This window comes from Dreissena polymorpha, chromosome 14 (assembly GCF_020536995.1).
Source record: "Dreissena polymorpha isolate Duluth1 chromosome 14, UMN_Dpol_1.0, whole genome shotgun sequence".
NCBI classification, from domain to species: domain Eukaryota; kingdom Metazoa; phylum Mollusca; class Bivalvia; order Myida; family Dreissenidae; genus Dreissena; species Dreissena polymorpha.
This window is the reverse complement of record NC_068368.1, coordinates 54,071,208-54,090,282: the sequence shown is the minus strand read 5'-3', so window position 1 is coordinate 54,090,282 and position 19,075 is coordinate 54,071,208. Positions and strand designations below refer to the sequence as shown.

Sequence of the window (19,075 nt, the reverse complement as noted above, 5' to 3'; positions counted from 1 at the left end):
ATCATATGGGAAAAGAATGTAGATTAAAGGGACAGTGTGGAATAAATAGTTGCAAAAAGACACACAACAGACTATTACATAGAGATGTTTTGAATGTTAATGCTAAAGCATTTCACCCAGTACCACAAGAAGATGTCTCGAAGACATATAGTGCTCATATTTGAACAAGTATTGCTCTGAGAACCATTCCGGTAGTAGTATCAACAGGCAATCGTGAATAAGTCATCAATTCATTGTTAGATGACGGGAGTACAACGTCTTATCTAAACGAAGATTTTGCATGGGAATTACAACTACAAGGTGGAAGAAAAACCATTGCAGTAAGTGTGATGAATGGAAAATCAGATAGATTCAGCACTAGGAATGTCATGTTCAAACTCCGGAGCTTAAATAGAAAATTTGAGCTTTCAATGGAAGCACAAACAACAAGAAATGTAACTGGAAAACTTCAAACTGTGAATTGGCAAATAATGAAAGAGCAGTGGCCACATCTTAAAGACATACCATTTCCAAGTACTGGTAGAAAGAAGAAGATAGATTTACTGAAAGGTCTTGACTATGCGCACCTTCATAGGTCACTTGGAGAGATAGTAGGTGGTGATTGTGAACCAGTGGCTAGATTGACACCGCTTGGATGGACATGTGTTGGGCCAATAAATAGAGAAAATAATCATGATAGCACTAGCATGTTTGTGTTTCATGCTAATAATACCTTGGAGACTTTATTGAAACAGTTTTGGGAAGTTGAAAGTGAAACGGAGTGTAACCAAATGTCACTAGAAGACAAGAAAGTGCAGGTTAAAATAGAAAACAGTATTGAACACAAAGACAATAGATACATAATTCCATTGCCATGGAAATCAGATAAAGATACATTACCTGACAACTATAGTCGTGCTTTAAACAGACTAAAAGGCACTGAGAAAAAAATGAAGAACTCTCCTGCATTGAAGCGGGAGTATAGTGATATTATAAGGAAATATGAAGAGAAAGGCTTTATTAAAATGGTTGAAAGAAAAGGCAATGAAAAAGGATGGTATTTGCCACATTTTGCTGTAGTGAGGCCAGAAAAAGAAACAACAAAAGTTCGCATTGTGTTTGATGCATCATCCAAACATGAAGGTACATGTTTGAATGTGTACCTAAGTACAGGTCCAAAATTGCAAAGAGAACTGTTTGATGTATTGCTAAGGTTCAGAAGAAATCAGATCGCAGTTGTCTGTGAGATGTATTTGAAAGTTGGCCTGGCAAGTGAGGATCAAAAATACTAAAGATTCCTTTGGAGAGAATCACCAGAAAGCCCCATCGAAACATTTGAATTCACACGTTTAGTGTTCGGAGTTAACTCATCACCATATCTAGCCCAGTATGTATCTCAACATAATGCTGTGCTGCATGCTGACATATATCCGATGGCGGCTGAGACAATTCTGAAGTCTACTTACATGGACGATAGCATGGATTCTACGAAAAATTTGACAGAGGGAATATAACTATGTAGACAGTTGAGAGAGCTGTGGCAGAAAGCTGATATGCATGCTAGAAAGTGGATTTCAAACTCACTAAAAGTGTTACAAACAATACCAGAAGAAGATAGAGCAGCAGAAATAGATTAAGGAACAGGAAATCTGCCAACAACTAAAGCTCTTGGAATATCCTGGCAAGCAAAACATGATGAATTTCTATTCAAAGTCGGTGACGAAATGACCATGCCAGATGAAATCACAAAGAGAAATGTATTGAAGACTGTTTGTAGGATATTTGATCCTTTAGGTTTTTTAGCACCATATGTAGTGCGAGGGAAACAAATCATGCAAGACATCTGGTTAAGTGGGGTTGACTGGGATGAAAATGTGAGAGAAGCAGAGAAGTTGAATTTTGAAAGGTTGTTCGAAAAACTTAAACATTTAGATAAGATCAAGATTTCACGTTGTCTCAAAAACGAAAATAATGAAACACGACTGAAGTCAATGTAAATTCATACATTTGTAGATGCATCATCAATTGCATATGGATCAGTTACATATTTGAGATGTGAGTATGAAAATGAGGATGTGACTGTACGCTTTCTAGCTGCAAAAAGTCGTGTTGTTCCCACAAAATCTACTAGTATCCCAAGACTTGAACTACTTGCAGCAACACTTGGTTTAAAACTGACATCAAGGATTTGCAAAACTCTTAAAATAGAAATCAAACAAGTAACATTATAATCGGATAGCATGAATGTCATATATTGGATACGAAATAACAGCAGACAATTCAAAACATTTGAATGGGTGCAATTCACAGAGTAACAAATCCAAGTCAATGGAGATATGTTCCAACAAACGCAAACCCAGCAGACTATGTGTCAAGAGGTTTACCTGTTAACAGTCTTGCTGTTGCGAACAATTGGTGGGAAGGCCCCAGCTTCCTAAAAGAAAGTGAAAACGAATGGCCAAAGAGCAAAATTGATGTGGGTAATGATGGAAAACTTGAAATGCGAAAAACAGCACAAACACATTTGCGTACATTTTATGTGTCACAAGAGGAGTGAAGACTAAGCCCGGAAAGATATTCAAATTGGACAAAACTTGTTAGAATTCGAGCATGGGTCATTCGATTTGTTGAAAACTGCAAAATGAAGAAAGAAGATCGAGTCCGTGGGCCATTGAATGTAGTTGAAATTGAAGAAAGCAAAACTGAAATGATCAAAGAGACACAGAGAAGATATTTTGCATAAGAGTATGATAAACTTAGTAAGAATCAGAAAGTAGGAATTTCCAGCAAACTGATCAAACTGATTCCAAGATTAGACACTGAAGGGGTGATAAGAAGTGACAGTAGACTAAAGTACTCTGAATTTCTTCCACATGACACAAAGTATCCTGTGTTACTACCAAGAAAGAGTCCAGTTACAGAGTTAATTGTGAAAGATGCCTATAAAAAGAACAATCATAGCGGAACAAACCAAACACTCTCAATTAAACGCTGGAGACATGTACAAGAACTCGTGAAGCACTTCTGGAAACGTTGGTTGCGAGAGTTTCTGCTTATGCTTGCTGGAAGAAAGAAGTAGTTTCAACAACACAGAGACTTTAGGATAGGAGTTGTTATTGTTGTCGATCCTGAGCAGCTTAGAGGTCGATGGCCGCTTGGTAGAATAGTGGAGATTTTCCCAGGAGCTGATGGTCATGTTCGCACAGTCAGTGTTCGTATTGGACAATCAGTTTTAAAGAGATCAGTTACAAGACTTTGTTTAATTGTGCCAAAGGAAGACGATTAGAGCATGAACTCAGCTTCAAGACCAAGTGCAAGTGTAAATAAGCTAGTTGAATGTTGGTTGTTGTGTTAAGGTTCATGGGGGGGGATAAAATTCATGAAAACTTTGATTTCGTTTTTCTTCATTCAATGTGGTACAATATGGTCAAACTATATATCATTTTAAAGGTAAAGATGCATAGAATAACATAAACACATTTTTGACATTCAATATGTTTTTGCTTTATTAATATTTCTTGTTTAAGACCCATACATTTTTACACTAATTTAAAAAATCTCAATCTAAAGTTAGGAAGGATATGCACTACCGTAATTTGAATAAATACAAAGCTATATACATATACAAGGTCAAGTTAGCAACATTTCACAGAAAATTATTGTCATAAAACAACAAATGAGTTTATATTAAACTTCATTTTTTGGATACATTTCCTAAACAAAGTTCTAAAAATAACTAAACGGAACTACTTTTTAAAAATCATGGTATGGTGGATAATAAGACTCACCATTCACCAATTTGACAAAATTTATAACATTTTAGAATCACCTGTGTTTGGAATTGGTGTTTCATCATTATTTTACCTATAACACGTTGTGATAAATGGAGCAATTTGTCCTTCATTATCAAGGTTTAAAATGTTTTTTTGCTGCAATACAAAAATGTGTATGAAGGGACCAAAGCATTAAAAAAATCAATTAAATCTGACTTAATGTACATTTTTCAAGGATTTAACACATGAGGTAATTTTAGACAATTTTTTAAAAAGGAAGCATTAGCAAACAATTATTGTCCATGCAACGCAAATGATAATTTCAACATCAACATGGCTATAAAAAATTGTGGTCAAGGATAAATAGTTGTTTAACAATTTCTCTTTTGGTGAAAATGTATTCATAAGTACAGTTTATGCTACATTTATGTTTACATTTAAAACATGATGTATAAAAATATGTTTCAGCAACTGCGCTGCTCTAATTTTTATTTTGTTTGCTGCAGATATTTAAACAACATTTTGCACCGTTAGTTGTTTTATTTATTTCTTTTGAGACATTGTGGCATGTATGGAGTAATACCGTGACAACATTAAGCATACCCAAATTCCATGGATCCCATCAAGTACTACCATCTTATAACAGGAGTCTTCCATCAAAGTGTAATGCTATCTAAATATCAAAACTATTCCTTCGTTGCTTAAGGGTCTTACGTATGAACCGGTCGAAATGAAACCTGATACCACCCATTCAGAGGGGGGCGCTACACCATTAAGCCATGTGGAAGTTCTGTTTAAGTACAATGCAAAATAAACAAAATAGGTAAAACACCTACTTAGGACATCGGCAATAATGAATATGTTATCCTATACATTTGTCATTATAATGATAAAACATTTAAAATTCAAACATTTAAACACATCACTAATACCTTAAACATCAACACATTTCACTTCTTTGTTGTTAAAGTCTTCTATAAGGTGGATAATTATTGTTAATTCATCTGAATAAAGAATTTCATAAACAGCATCTATACCATCTCTGCCATGTAAAATGTTTATTACTGTTCCATGATACCATTTTTGTTTTCCATCAATTGTCCATTTGTGTTTTATTGTTCATCAATTAAATTTTACAGATGTTTTACGACGAACTCTGCAAGATAAAATATTAATACACGTTTGGTGAATGTTTGCATTTTGCAGCAAACAATTGAAAACATCATGACAAAAAGTGTGATTTCTTAATCAGCAACTTCTCCTCTTAACACAATGTTTCTAAAACTTATAATGTAAACAACAGCAAATAGAAATAACTATCTGAAATTTATGTCTAATGAGCTGAACTAGTACTTAAATGACTATGATTCTATTTAACCAATTTTAAATTTAAATATATAAGTAAATGGCTGATTTAGTTCCTCATGTCAAAATATACTATGTTTAACATGTAAAAAAGGCTTGAAGATCTTTTATAACAAGAGAAGTAGCTTATTACAACGAATTTCATAATACTTTTGACCTGCTTTTAGTCACAAAATTTGAATTTGATATAATATGTATATTGCCTAAATTTTTATAATGTTATAGGTTCAATCAGAAAAAATCACTCAAAACATATAAATTTATACCATAGTTAAATAAAAATGACTGTTGTCTTAATACCTTATAACATGTAGCATCTGACAACCAATATATAATAAATAATTATTGAATCATTGAGAAACTCATATAAGTGTGTGGGTTGAGAGGAGAGAGATAGAGAGGCGGAAAGAGAGAGATAGAGAGAGATAGAGAGAGAGAGAGACAGAAAGAGCTAGAGAGAGTTAGAGAGAGAGGGAGCTAGAGACAGAGAGCTAAAGAGAGCGAAAGAGAGACAGAGGTAGAGAAATAGAGAGAAAGAGAGAGAAAGAGTAAGCTAGAGAGAGAGAGCTAGAGAGAGAGAGAGAGCTAGAGCTAGAGAGAGAGCTAGAGAGATAAAAAGAGAGAAAGATAGACAAAGAGTGAGCTAGAGAGAGAGAGAGCTAGAGAGAGCTAGAGAGAGAGAGCTAGAGAGAAATAGTGAGATAGAGAGAAATAGAGAGATAGAGAGAAATAGAGAGAAAGAGAGAGCTAGAAAGAAAGAAAGAGAGAGCGAGAGATGCATAAACATACCTTAATGCACTCAGTTCTGAATTGACAGGATTGTGTTGTGTGGTTGGCCTACATTGGCTAGTTGTTGGATGACATTCTACTGACTGTTTAGGCATTCTTGGCTCTATCACCTTTATTTTCTTGTCAAACTGTAAGGATAGTTTATCAAGAATAGTGAAAAGAAAAACAAGAGCACCGCCTTGCGGGTGCAGACCGCTCATCTATTTTCTTTTTAAAGGTGAAGGGACTCTCAATTTAAATCACAAAGGAGGGAGGGGTGGAGTGAAGAGGGGTGTATAGTGTGGGGGTGTGGACATTTATTACATTATCTTCCAAAAAATGCGGAAAAAAAATCGGGGGGGGGGGAGGGGATTCCTGGGTGCGATGGTTGGAGGGTATTTCAAAAATAAAATAATAAAAATAAATATTTCTGTTTTTTAACCGTTTCAAAAAAACATTGGGGTGGGGTGGGGGGTATAGTGTGAGGGTGTGGTGGTCATTTGTGAGATGATCTTTAAAAATAATTAGGGTGGGGGGAGGGGGGGCACGGGGAATGGTTTGGGTGGAGAGCCTGCACAGTCCCCTTATGATAGTTAATAAGTGTGGCAAGTATGAAAGCAATAGCTTTGATACTGTAGGAATAAAGTGGACCTAAACACAAAACTTAACCAAATTTTCAATTTTCTAAGTATAAAAAATGCACATTATTCTGTCAAAATGCATGCCAGAGTTATCTAACTTTGCCTGCCCAGTCCCCTCATGATAGTAAGTAAGTGTACCAAGTTTGAATGAAATAGCATTGATACTTTCTGAGAAAAATGGACCTAAACGCAAAACTTAACCGGACACCGACGCCAACGCCGACGCCGACGCCAAGGTGATGACAATAGCTCATAATTTTTTTCCAAAAAATAGATGAGCTAAAAATTGTATATTTGTTTATCCTGGATAGGTATGGTAACAAATATTTTCCTTACATAAACGCCTTTTGATGACTTTTTATACAACATTTGAAAATCTCGATACAAAAAACAGGCATATAATTGTTGTATCAAGGTTTTCTACCAAAACTTGAAAATTAAGTTTGGCCTATATGATCTTTTTTGCATCCATTGCATAATTATACATAAATCACATTGATATGACGTTATCTCCATGACATTTTGTAATACATTGTATTATTCCCTGATGAGTTGTGCGAAACGCGTTGGCTATATCAATATATATTTTAAATGCCAGACATGTGTTTTTACTTTTATTTTATAGCATTCACAATCTGGATGATTACATTTTACTTGTATAACAATATAACTCTTTTCTTTAAAGTGTCACAAAAGCCATAATTATCTAGTGGAATATTGAAAAAAAATGCATCTTCTACCTACACTGATTGAAAAAGTCATTAGAAGCTGATGAAAAATACATGGATTGTTTGGTTAAGGGTTAAACAAGAAGCATTTTAAAATACCCATAATCCTGGTTCTCTTATTCCTGGACATTGTCCATTCCTTGGAACTGCAAGCTCAGGGAGATGGACTTTAAAGTAGAATGCACTCAACTTAGGAACCATGTCATCCCATAACTTTTTATCACAAGTAATTCTCTGTTTAAATATGTAATAGGGGTTCTCAGTTCTAACAACAAAATCAAGCCAACCAAATCCAGTTACATTAAGAGCACCTTGACATTGAAAATAATAGTTGTGTTGTTTTTAAGGGATAAATTTCCGTCAATATATTCTAAACAAAAATTTGGTACACCTTTGGAAATTGCTGCCTCCTTCAAATTAATTGGCGTATTATATAAAACATTTTTTATTTCAATAAGTCCAACATCTCCATTGTGGCATTTTACTTTCCCATCAGGACTTGCAGCAAGATATTTGTGTTCCTTTGAAACAACAAGACCAACATTCTTTCAACAGTATCTTTCCTTAATTCCAAGTATTCTAACTTTGTGATATGTTTCTTATTGAGGCCAATATGCGTATAACAATTTCCTCCAAACTTGCTATACAACATAGAAAGCAATAAGGGTTTTATCTTCAATGTAGGATTTCTTTTGAAAATTTGTCCAAAATTGGAGGAGGTGACTCTTTTTTTCCTTTCTTCTTTCTATGGTACACAGTTTGATTGCTGTTTTGTTGACTTCTCAACAAGACAGCTTTATCGGCGGCACGTTCTTTGGAGTGTAGTGTCCCCCAGGGTAGTTGTCTTGGTCCATGGCTCTACCTGACGTACGCTGGAACACTGTTTGATGTCGTTCCTCCCTCCATAACAGTCTACGGTTTTGCAGACGACCACACCGCAAACAAGCGATTCAAACCTACATCTTCGTTGAAAGAACTGCCATTCAAGAACTTGAAAGTTGTGCACTCGTTATTAACAACTGGATGAACGAGAATAAACTGAAAATGAACGCATCAAAAACGGAATTCATCATGTTCGGTAGTAGACCCCAATTAAATAAATGTCAATCTAAAGAAATAGATATTGCTGGTGACACTGTTAAAGCAGAAAAATGCATACGGTATTTGGGTGCATATTTAGACGAAACACTAAATTTTAAAGAACACATCAAAATTAAGTGCCGTACAGCCATGTACAACTACCTTAAAATCAAAAACATAAGGAAATACTAAACAAAAGAAGCAACAGAAATACTCGTTTTGTCTTTGGTAATATCCCATCTAGATTATTGTAATCTCATCTTGTATGGAACAGCTCAATGCGAAATAAACAAAATGCAACGTATCCAAAACATGTTTGCCAAATTGGTACTCGGCCGACAGAAATATGACAGTTCAAAAGATGCATTGTATGAACTACACTGGCTACCAGTAAAGGCTAGGATAACATTCAAATTACTGAACTTCATGTATAATTGTTCTGTTGGTAACGCGCCAAAATACCTTACAGAACTTTTAAAAGAAAAAGTACCAGCACGTAACCTACGATCTACCGTCTCGTATGACGGATGTTATGATGTGAAACGCACAAAGAGAAAAACTTTCATGGACAGGAGTTTCGGAGTTATTGGTCCGAAACTGTGGAATGACCTTCCATCAAGCATCCGGACTTCCGCATCAATAAACATTTTCAAAAGGAATTTGAAAACATTTCTCTTCAGAGACTTTTACAACCTATTTTAATTGGAATACCTGTGATTTAAAAAAATAATCGAGACTCAGTTGTACTGGCTTATTGTTCAGTAGGACTCATAGGACCAAGCAATTAAAGAATTGTGCGGGCTTCTTTGCTCGAAAAGGATATTTATTGTACAAGTGACTGGTAACTAAGAATCATTAGGGCTTCTTTGCTCAATGATTGAATTACATCAACCAGCTGCCTTTTAGTCATGCTTAGGCCTTCTAGTTGTGTCTTATAGTCACACTGTAATTTTAACCTTCAAGTTGTGTCTTGTAGTCACACTTGGTCAGTCTATTTGTGACTTGTAGTCACGATAGTTCAAATTAGGTTAAAACCCAAAAGCATTGTCCTTAAGTATGACAGGTGACCGGTAGCTGTGGGATCCGACAGCCAGAGAGCAGAAATATCCTTTTACGTTTCCTTTTAGTTAATGAAAAACAGTTTCTTTATGTTGCCAAATATTTGCTCATATTTTCATTATAATTATTGTCTTAACTCTAGTTATATCAATTTATTACATAATATTTTACTTTTACTGTGTTTTAATAGTGTAGCCGGTATTGTTTTATTGCTTAAGTTCCTAATAGCATTCTTATTTATATCACACATTTTAAGATCATTAATCCTTTAACTAATGCTGCATAATAGTATCAATACCTCTTATCTTTTATCAATTTTATGTACATACATATGTTTTGTACAACGCCATTGAATATAATTATATAAATAGGCGTTTCATCAAATTAGCAAGTTTCAAGTTTCTTCTCTATATTTGCAATTAATCACATGAAACATTCACTTCACTTTCAAAAGAATTTTTCTTCATATTCTCCAAAGTTATAGAAGGTACATCTTCAGTCACATCGATAGCCTGTGGGCCATATTCATGCCTTGCTTTCTTAGAATTACTTACTTTATTAAAGTTTAATTTACGACACTACCTTCTTTTCTTCGAATCTGATGTGGACTTAATCCTGTTGTTATCAACTAACTGTCTTTCCTCGCGCTCATAATGTTGCAAGCAAATGGTTCCTGGCTTTGAGTTAGTGCATGTTTCCCAGACAATTGGCACCCATTTTGGCCCAAGATTACTGCACAGTCCACCAGCATAACATCTGGTGTTCCAGGAGAACCTGTTGCAATGGTTGACCACTTTTTCTCCATCAAATTTGGTACGTATGAGCATTCAAGATTCACAGAGGTTGGAAGTGAAGTTTCCAATCAACCTGTTACTCGTGTCTGCAACTCTGTTAAGCAAAGGAATCACTTTTTTAATCTCTGAAATTGTCCCTGACTTAGAGTAGAAACTCTCCCTTGCAATCTCTTGTTCATTCATTGACATGCCTTCACTCCAGTACTTGGACTGTTGTAAGATAAAGTCATCACATCCTGAGTTATGATTTTCTATATTTAATTGTTGGTCCTCTGAATTTTTTTCTTCAATTAAACAATGTTTTGCTTTGCAAAAATCTAAACTGCAATTGTCATGCTCCCCAAATATGTGGTAAATGCTATTCTTTATATCACAAGAAAGCTGTTTTGCCGCCCGTTGCTTATCAGCCATCTCTGACCGCATACGAATTGCACACCTTACAGCGCTATCAATTTGAATGCGGAGAGCTTGAGTTAAATTGCCTTTGCCTTTCAGAGAGGGAAATTCTTTTACAAATTTTCAAGATTGCCTCTCAAACACTTGCAAACATGGTTGGCACACTCTATTTTTGAGACAAATCTCCTCCATATTGAAACTTCTTCCCGAATGTTTGCATAAACTGAAGAATCCCCACCACCAATCACTGTTGTGTAACGTACACCAAACAAGTCCGCCCTTTTAAACCCCTCAACTATACTTTCTGCTTCCATAGCGTGACTTGACTCTGTCCAGTTTTTGAAACACGTATGGTCTTTTGCAACACACCCAATAGACGCTGCTCTACTACAGATGTAACAGTATTTGTTTCTGACCCCAACATGCACTAGTTTTTTTGTATTTTGCCCAATAATAATGGCAACGCCGCCTAAAGCATTGTATGAGTGTTTATGAGAGCGCTTGCTCCAACCCCCATCACAGATAACACTGATAGCCGGAACACCTGAAAAGGAACAAATAAATAATGTTATATAAAATATACCTTTTTATAAGAGCTTTAGATAAAAAAATCCCACCGCTTATTTCTGTAATTTTGATCAAAACCCTATGTTGTTGATACTCATTAGTTTTGTCTCCATGAAATGATTCTAATGATAAATACCAAAAATGTGGGATTTAATGAAGAAATATTGTAATCTACCCTAATCTACAGACCTGTTTTTATGCTTTAAACCATCATTCCAACCAGCATTATTATATATGTACAACATGTGCATGATGCTCCTAAATCACTTGATTTATTTAAGCATAACAAAGGAAAATAACTGCTGAAGTATGTAAAAGAGATGTATAGTTCTTAAATACAATTATCATATATTATTTGCTACCAATACATTGGTGTTGAAACATCTTTATAGTGTTTTTGTTATATTTGGTAATAAGCGCACCGTGAAGCGGGTGCCAACGCCCGGCCGTGGGTGCAGGTCAAAATGACCTTGACATTTGACATAGTAACACATAATGGGTGTGGCAGCTAGTAAATTTTTTATTATATATTTTCAAATGTCACATTGACCTAGTGTGACCCAAAAATGGGTGTGGAATGTAGAATTTATCACAGTGCAGCTAAATATGAAGTTTCAATGTTGTAGGTTGAATCACTTTTATTTTACAGTCAATGTTCAAAACCTTCAAAAATTATTATGGTTTTAGCATGCGGACGACAACGCAGAATTTTATGTTTGACCTTCACATTTCACCACACACAATTTGCAGCTCCATGAGATACACATGCATGCCAAATATAAAGTTGCTATTTTCAATATTGCAAAATTTATGGCCAATTTTAAGGTAGCATGACGCCTTATTTCCCAGCCCCACTAGGACCTCCTCCTCACGGAGCACTTGCATTATTTTTTTTAATTTTTATTTTGTAATAATTAAATGTCTGTTGCACAATTATTTAAGCATGATTAGAACATTATAAAGTGCTTGTTACAAATTTTCCCATTGTTACAAGAATTTCTTCCCAAAATTCTGATGAGATTGTCCTTGTCCTTAATGTACAATTGTTGTTTGCTGATGCTTTCAATATGAATAAGTGTAATACATTCATGGAGTAAAGGTTAACTTTCAGTTCCTGCAGATGCATTTTTATATCTTGCAGCAGATGACATTTGAAAACCTAATGACAAAAGCAGAAATTGCTGACGATGAGCAATTTTTCAATTTGTCACAAGATTTTCAAGGGCTGATGACTTAAAAACATGCTTAAATTGGTATATGCCATTTATTTAAATGAATTTAAGTTGTCTGCTGCAAACTGTAAGAGGGACAAATGGGTTAATGCATAAATTTACAAACCTTGATGAAAGCTCCCATTTTTTACAGCTATCTTTTTCTCCTCCTCTATTGCCCTATCCAAATCAGCCTGTAGGTATTGATTCCACCAATTGTTTATTTTTAATTTCTATATCTAAGAAGGACTTCCGAGATAATCCTGGTGAATCTAGGACAGCAAGTAGTTCGTTTAAATGCGATAGTCCATTTCCTGTTATCAGTGTTCCCCACAGAGCTCGAACATTCACATCAAAATTACCACTTTCAAGTCTTGGACTGGTATCAAATTTGAAAGCTTGGTTACATCCAAGACACTTTGCTAATAATATTGATGCCAAACCATAGGAGTTTACTTCAGAGACAAGATCAATTGGGGCAATTCCTCCACTAACTAATCCTTTGGCCGTTTCACATGTTGCAGCATGCATGCATGTTTCTTTCAAGATCATCTGCACTGCATGTAGTTGAATAAACCTATAGCCACTGTTGGGAGTGATGCGACTTTTTATTTTTATTTTGTAGAGTTTCTCGCCATTCCTGTAACATTTTGTACAGACTATTTAATACCAAGTCCAATATGGTTAACAACTTTACCAAACTATGTTACATTGATTTTGAAGTTTTGGGTTTGCATTGTTTAAGAACCGTTAAAATAATATAAAAAAATGAAGTATTCCCCCTTTTCACTAAATTCCAAACTTTATATTGAACAAATTCTATGAAATAGTTCCAATTCATAAATTTTGTCTCAATATAAGAATTTATTAATCCTGAGTATTTTTTTAGTTTGACTTAGTGCTTTAAAACATTTAAGTGTAATATAGCTCATCAGATGACATCAGAAGGTGTTTGTAATGTGAATATTGCCTCATCCAATCAGAAAAATAAATGAATGTTGAAATGCTAAAAATTGTTAATAAAGTCACTGAACAAAGCCTCATTCACAACCCTTAACAAAATGCTCAATATATATTTGTTTCATTATCAGAAAATATACTAAAAACATTTTGATAAATGATGAAATTTGCTTTCACAAGCAATGAATAATTTCCTTACATTGAACTTAACATAAAAATGAAATTGCATGTTATCATTAAATAGTATTTACACTGTAATCATTCTTAAAATCCATATATGTAATGTAAACCTGTGAGCAAAACATGCAGCCATACTGGGACCTGAACCCGGGACACCCGTATACCGTGCCAACTCTCTAACAACTGAGCTATCCAGCCTACTTACACACTGATTTAGGTTGGGGTCATGTTGTAAATAAGTATGCAAAATATGAAAGCAATAGGTCAATGGACATTTAGAATTTTGTGGGTGGTATGTAAATTTAACGTACATTTATAAATAGATTGCATATTATAAAGGCAAAAATGGCCATAATTATTAAAATATGCTTGATGGAGTTGTCTGCTCTCCTTTATAGGTTGGGGTCATGTTGATAAAGTAGTATGCAAAATATGAAAGCACTATGTCAATGGACATATAAAATATTTGGGGTGGTATGCAAAAATTAATATAGATAACCAATAACGGTAATATGCATATTCTAAGTGGAAAAAGGGCAATTATTATTACAAGATGCTCGATAGAGTTGTATGCTCTTGTTTATAGGTTGGTGCAATGTTGGTAAAGAAGTATGCAAAATCTGAAAGCAATATGTCAAGGGATGTTGAAAATATTTGGGATGGTACTGAAAATTTAACATAGATTTATCAATAATATGCATATTCTAATTAGAAAAAGGGTCATAATTATTACAATATGCTTGATAGAGTTGTCTTCTCTTGTTTATAGGTTGGGGTAATGTTGGTAAGGAAGTATGCAAGATATGAAATAAATATGTCAAAGGACATGGAAGATATTTGGTTTAGTAAGCAAACTATAACATTTGCACGCTAACGGGAACGCTGACGCCGGGATGAGTAGGATAGCTCCACTATATATATTTCATATACATTAGTCGAGATAAAAATAATGAAGCCTAAAACAATATTTTTCTAACATTTAAGATGTTAAGTTATGGCAACAGTTTTGTTTGAAGGTACGTTTCATGATTTAAGGTTGATTTATAAAGATTTATGGTTATTTGTACTTGAGAACTTTAGTTGTCATTCATTATAAGAAATAACCAGTCAGTAAAATATAATACAAATTAACATGGGATAAAAAAAAATATGAAACTAAATTTTATATATTAAACATTATATTATATATATATATATATATATATATATATATATATATATATATATATATATATATATATATATATATATATATATATATATATATTGGACCTTGTTCTTTTTAAATTAGACCTTGTTAATTGTATACTTTATACATAACACAATGTCCTCTTACATGACATTCCTATGTAAAACAATATATCCTCTATATATTTTGGTAAGGTTTCATTACAATAATGAAATAATAATAAATGCTATAGCGTTGTTTATGGTAGTTTATAACATGGTTTTGAGTGTAGATGCGTAGGAATTGTACCACGAGGGGGACAGCCTGCGTGGTTTAATTATAAGTGTATGAAAGACTTTTTCATCCATCATATTTGACCATGTTCAACTTTTATTTTGGCTTTTGTCTTCAGTTTTGATTTTGAATACTTTCTTGAATAGAAATTTAATAATTAATAATGCTCTTATGTAAGTTTGTTTTCACTTTATTGATGTTTATAAGAAAAACATTCATTTTGTGTCCCAACTGTACATGTACAACATTAAAAAACCAAATTCCATGTAATATTAAAGATTTGTTTGAGTTTTTTTTTATATTTACATTGATTTAACAAGAGGAAATGTATTTTTTTAATAATTTTATGTTAAAGTAAAATATACTTCCTACACATAATCGTTTATATGCTTATATTTTTGTTATGTACACAAAATATGGAGAAATAACCATATATTAAGAGTATTTCACCGACATAGTGAAGAAAACATATTTTTTCTTTTGGAGATTACAGTCTTCTGTGTACTTATTTTAATAAAATTAGTGCCTTTGTGTATTTTTTTAAAAATCTCACATGTCCATCAAACATGATAAAAATTTTGTATAATTGGGAGACAACTATATTTGTATTGCAAAAAAAATTCACAGCGTTTTGGCATCAAATTTTCAGTACATCTTGTGTAAGTATTAATGGTTTGAAGAAAATGATGTAAATTGTTTGAAATTCTATATTATGATAAATTAAAAATAATTTTCTTAAAAAATGTACACTTGGGACAAATTCTTACCACATTTAGTATTCAGCTGTTCAAAATTTACATGACCAAATAACTGTATAAATACATGTACACATGTGTAGAATAAGCATGTGAAATGTTAAAAGGACACTATTTGCCTATAAATGTTGAAGCCCTTTATGATGCCACCTCTTAATATGTGAAGAGAGGTGATAATTGTGACAAAAATTGCCAAATTGCTTTGAACACTTGTTGAGATATCAACCTAAGTAAGAAGCATATTTTCGAAGTATATGCATTTTTATATTCATTAAATGAAGGCAATACCTAATATTTGTGTAAGTTTTTTTGAAGTATAGAATTGAAAGTTGCGTTTTACATAAAATGTCACGCAAAACCAGTACATTTGGGAAAATTTTAATGATATTTTTAAAGATATTTTGTTCATGAAGCAAGTTATTGAGAAGAATTTTAACATTTATGTTAATTACATGGAAAATTTTCTGTAAGATAGAACATTAACTCAAAATGCTTAATGGTAAGAAAATAAATGCATATTTAATTTAGGCTTCATTATTTTATAAATCACTTCTGGTTACATTGGCGCCTAATGTAAATAAACCACGATAACTGCTTTGATTACACATACTCATGAATTATTGCAAAAAGGAATTGTGTACCTGAGAAATTTTTGATGAATTTCATTGCTATTGTTGAGTTTGTAGTAGTACTTAATATTATCAAGATATATATTTGTAAGTTGGTGGTGTTGCTCAGTTGACAAGCGTTGTTATGGCATGTGGTTGTACCGGGTTATTGCAGCATAATTTTCTCACATTTGTTACATATACAAGCATCATGAGCCCTCATATAACAACCATGTAACAAACTTTAAATGTAATGATCAGATTGTGTTGCATTTTTAATTTTATTTCCACTTACCCGGTACTTTATACTTTGAAATGATTGACAGACAAACGCCACCCGGACAATCATTAATTACATTGAGCCAGGACAATATTTCAGATACGTTAAATTGAAAGTTTACTGATGCTCGATTGGTCATTGTCGGCTCGAGTACTACTTACATGTACCCCGGATACTCTTATGTTTACTTACATGTACCCCGGGTACGGTAAATATACTTAATCCTACCCGGTCGAAATTAGACTGTTCCTGAGTTGTAATCCCGCCCCAAATCCGCTGTCGTAAAACGCGCTACCGATTATCTAAAACAAACTTCTAATTAAAAAAATGCATCAACATTTTTGAGTATGAGTTTCGATAATATAGAGGCCATTTTACAGAAAATTGATATAAACGTAAATATAATTTATTAAAAAAAATAACCGATAAAGACCGATTTAGCGTTAAATTTCCCGGGTACGTTTTAGTATATTTACCGTACCCCGGGTACATGTAAGTATACTTAAGAGTACCCGGGATACATGTAAGTAGTACCCGAGCCGACAATGAACAATCGAGTTTTACTGATCCATGCTCCATGATTTACAAACCAACACTTATCATAGGAAAAAGTGTTTACCACAATGCAACTTTGAAGTATACAGCACAAAGGCCAGTGATCCGACTTGAGGTGTCGTGGTTGGCGTCACTAGACTACGTACATACCCCTTAAAGCCTTATTATAAAATTTCCAAAGAAATACTGTATAGTCAAATGCCAATTAAGCTTTTTAAACAATTATAAATTCAAATCACGAAACTCTTACCTGTACAGCTCATGAATGGTTTTGTTTGCTGGTGTTTCACCCTGACTATTTTCAGTTTCAAAGGCTTTTCTTTCATTGATACAGCTAGGTATGATGGTTTTTTCTTTCTTCCTGAACAACTACTGTTCTTATACCGTTTGGAAGAGTGTCTTCCTTTCGGCAAACCGATTCTTTTTATATGTTTTCGATTACTTATACCCATTTTTAAAGCGTATCACTCGCGGTGCTCCGTAGAAGAACGTGCATTACAAATCGGTCGAAATCACGTGAAGTGCTAAGAAAACAAATACTTATTTTGACAGTTGGGCCGCAACTAGTAAAACAACTGTTATCATTAATCAGGAAGAGATCGCTCTTAATAACAGAAATGACCACACAGACATACAATTACATACCCCATTGCAAATCTTGTTGAGCTGAAAATTGTCTCCCACACGTCTTTTGTGGTGTATTTGTATTGTTTATATGGAGCCGAAGTGCATCTCACAGAATATCAATGCGACTTCCGTTGTTGTCACCTTCGTTATTAAAAATTCCGTATAAAAGAAATATTTGTACTTTTAGGTTGTTGAACCGATGTCTTATTCTATATTATCAATAAAATAGTGTACAGTGATGAATTGAACGGAGTTTCGTTTCGATCTTTCTGTCACTCTGTAAGCGTACTATTTTGTGCGCAATAATACAAGTACATGTGATACGACAACAATTGTAAACATTGGTGATTTTCATCGTACAATATTCATATTTTTGAGTGTTTATGAGGTCTGATCATGCAGTTTGCACACATCAACGAAAAGATTACAATCCAATGAATTTGTCATCGTCAACCATTTGGAATGTCAATTAGGTGATGAGTGAGTTTTTAGAATGTTTCTTGCAATTTTATTAATTTAATAATGGCTGCCCCCATGGTCATGAAATGACATGTGTTCCAGTTTTGATATTTTTTAGATTTGTAAACTTTTTTCACTATTTAAGCGTAACTTGCCCTCGTCAATGTCGATATTATTCACTAGTGCTATACTTTTCCACCGAACTACGTTGAATTATCATGATTCAGATTTTTGAAAATTATGTCTATTTTTGTGTTAAAATCGCTTTTTATTTTGATTGATTTTGTCGATGGTATGAGACGTTGCTGTAAAACATTGGTAGCAGTTTGAAGGTAAACCATCATTGTAAGCATATATGTATAAATCTTCAATGTGGCACTCTTCGTTTAGTCAAGTTTGAGTTCAATGCTGGGGGTCCCACATTTTTCAAACTGAAGCCTCTACATGAACCTTAAGTGGCATAATAATCCACAAAGCAACCACAGTTAATACTGATAAGTGTAAATAGTTTTATATACAGTTTGCAATTTGACTTAGAGTGCATAATAATCACTGTATATCCTATTTTTGGGAAGACAAACATAGTGGACATTTTGTGCAACTGAAGAGCTTGAAATTTTGCTTTATGTCTTGTTATTACATTTTAGTTTACTATACATTGTATGACATTTTGATGATAGAGAATGTATAGTATGTTTTGCTTTTATTACGAAATTTTATCATATATATGCATGTGAAATGTTATAGTTTTGTTTATAAAAATAATGCGATTGTTTGTAGTTGAGAATTTTGAGATTAAAGTGTCTTGTTTGTATTGTAGTCTGATAT

At 33.7% G+C, this 19,075-nt stretch overlaps 1 long non-coding RNA gene across 1 annotated transcript; it reads right to left on the bottom strand.

Annotated features, from left to right (window-relative positions):
* Positions 1 to 4,781: 4,781 nt before the first annotated feature.
* LOC127858094 (uncharacterized) lies at positions 4,782 to 17,891 on the bottom strand. Its single transcript, XR_008038747.1, has 3 exons — positions 17,807 to 17,891; positions 5,907 to 6,034; positions 4,782 to 4,908 (listed from the first exon to the last, which is right to left on the bottom strand). It is a non-coding gene; the product is annotated as an uncharacterized LOC127858094 (long non-coding RNA).
* Between the last annotated feature and the right edge of the window lie 1,184 nt (positions 17,892 to 19,075).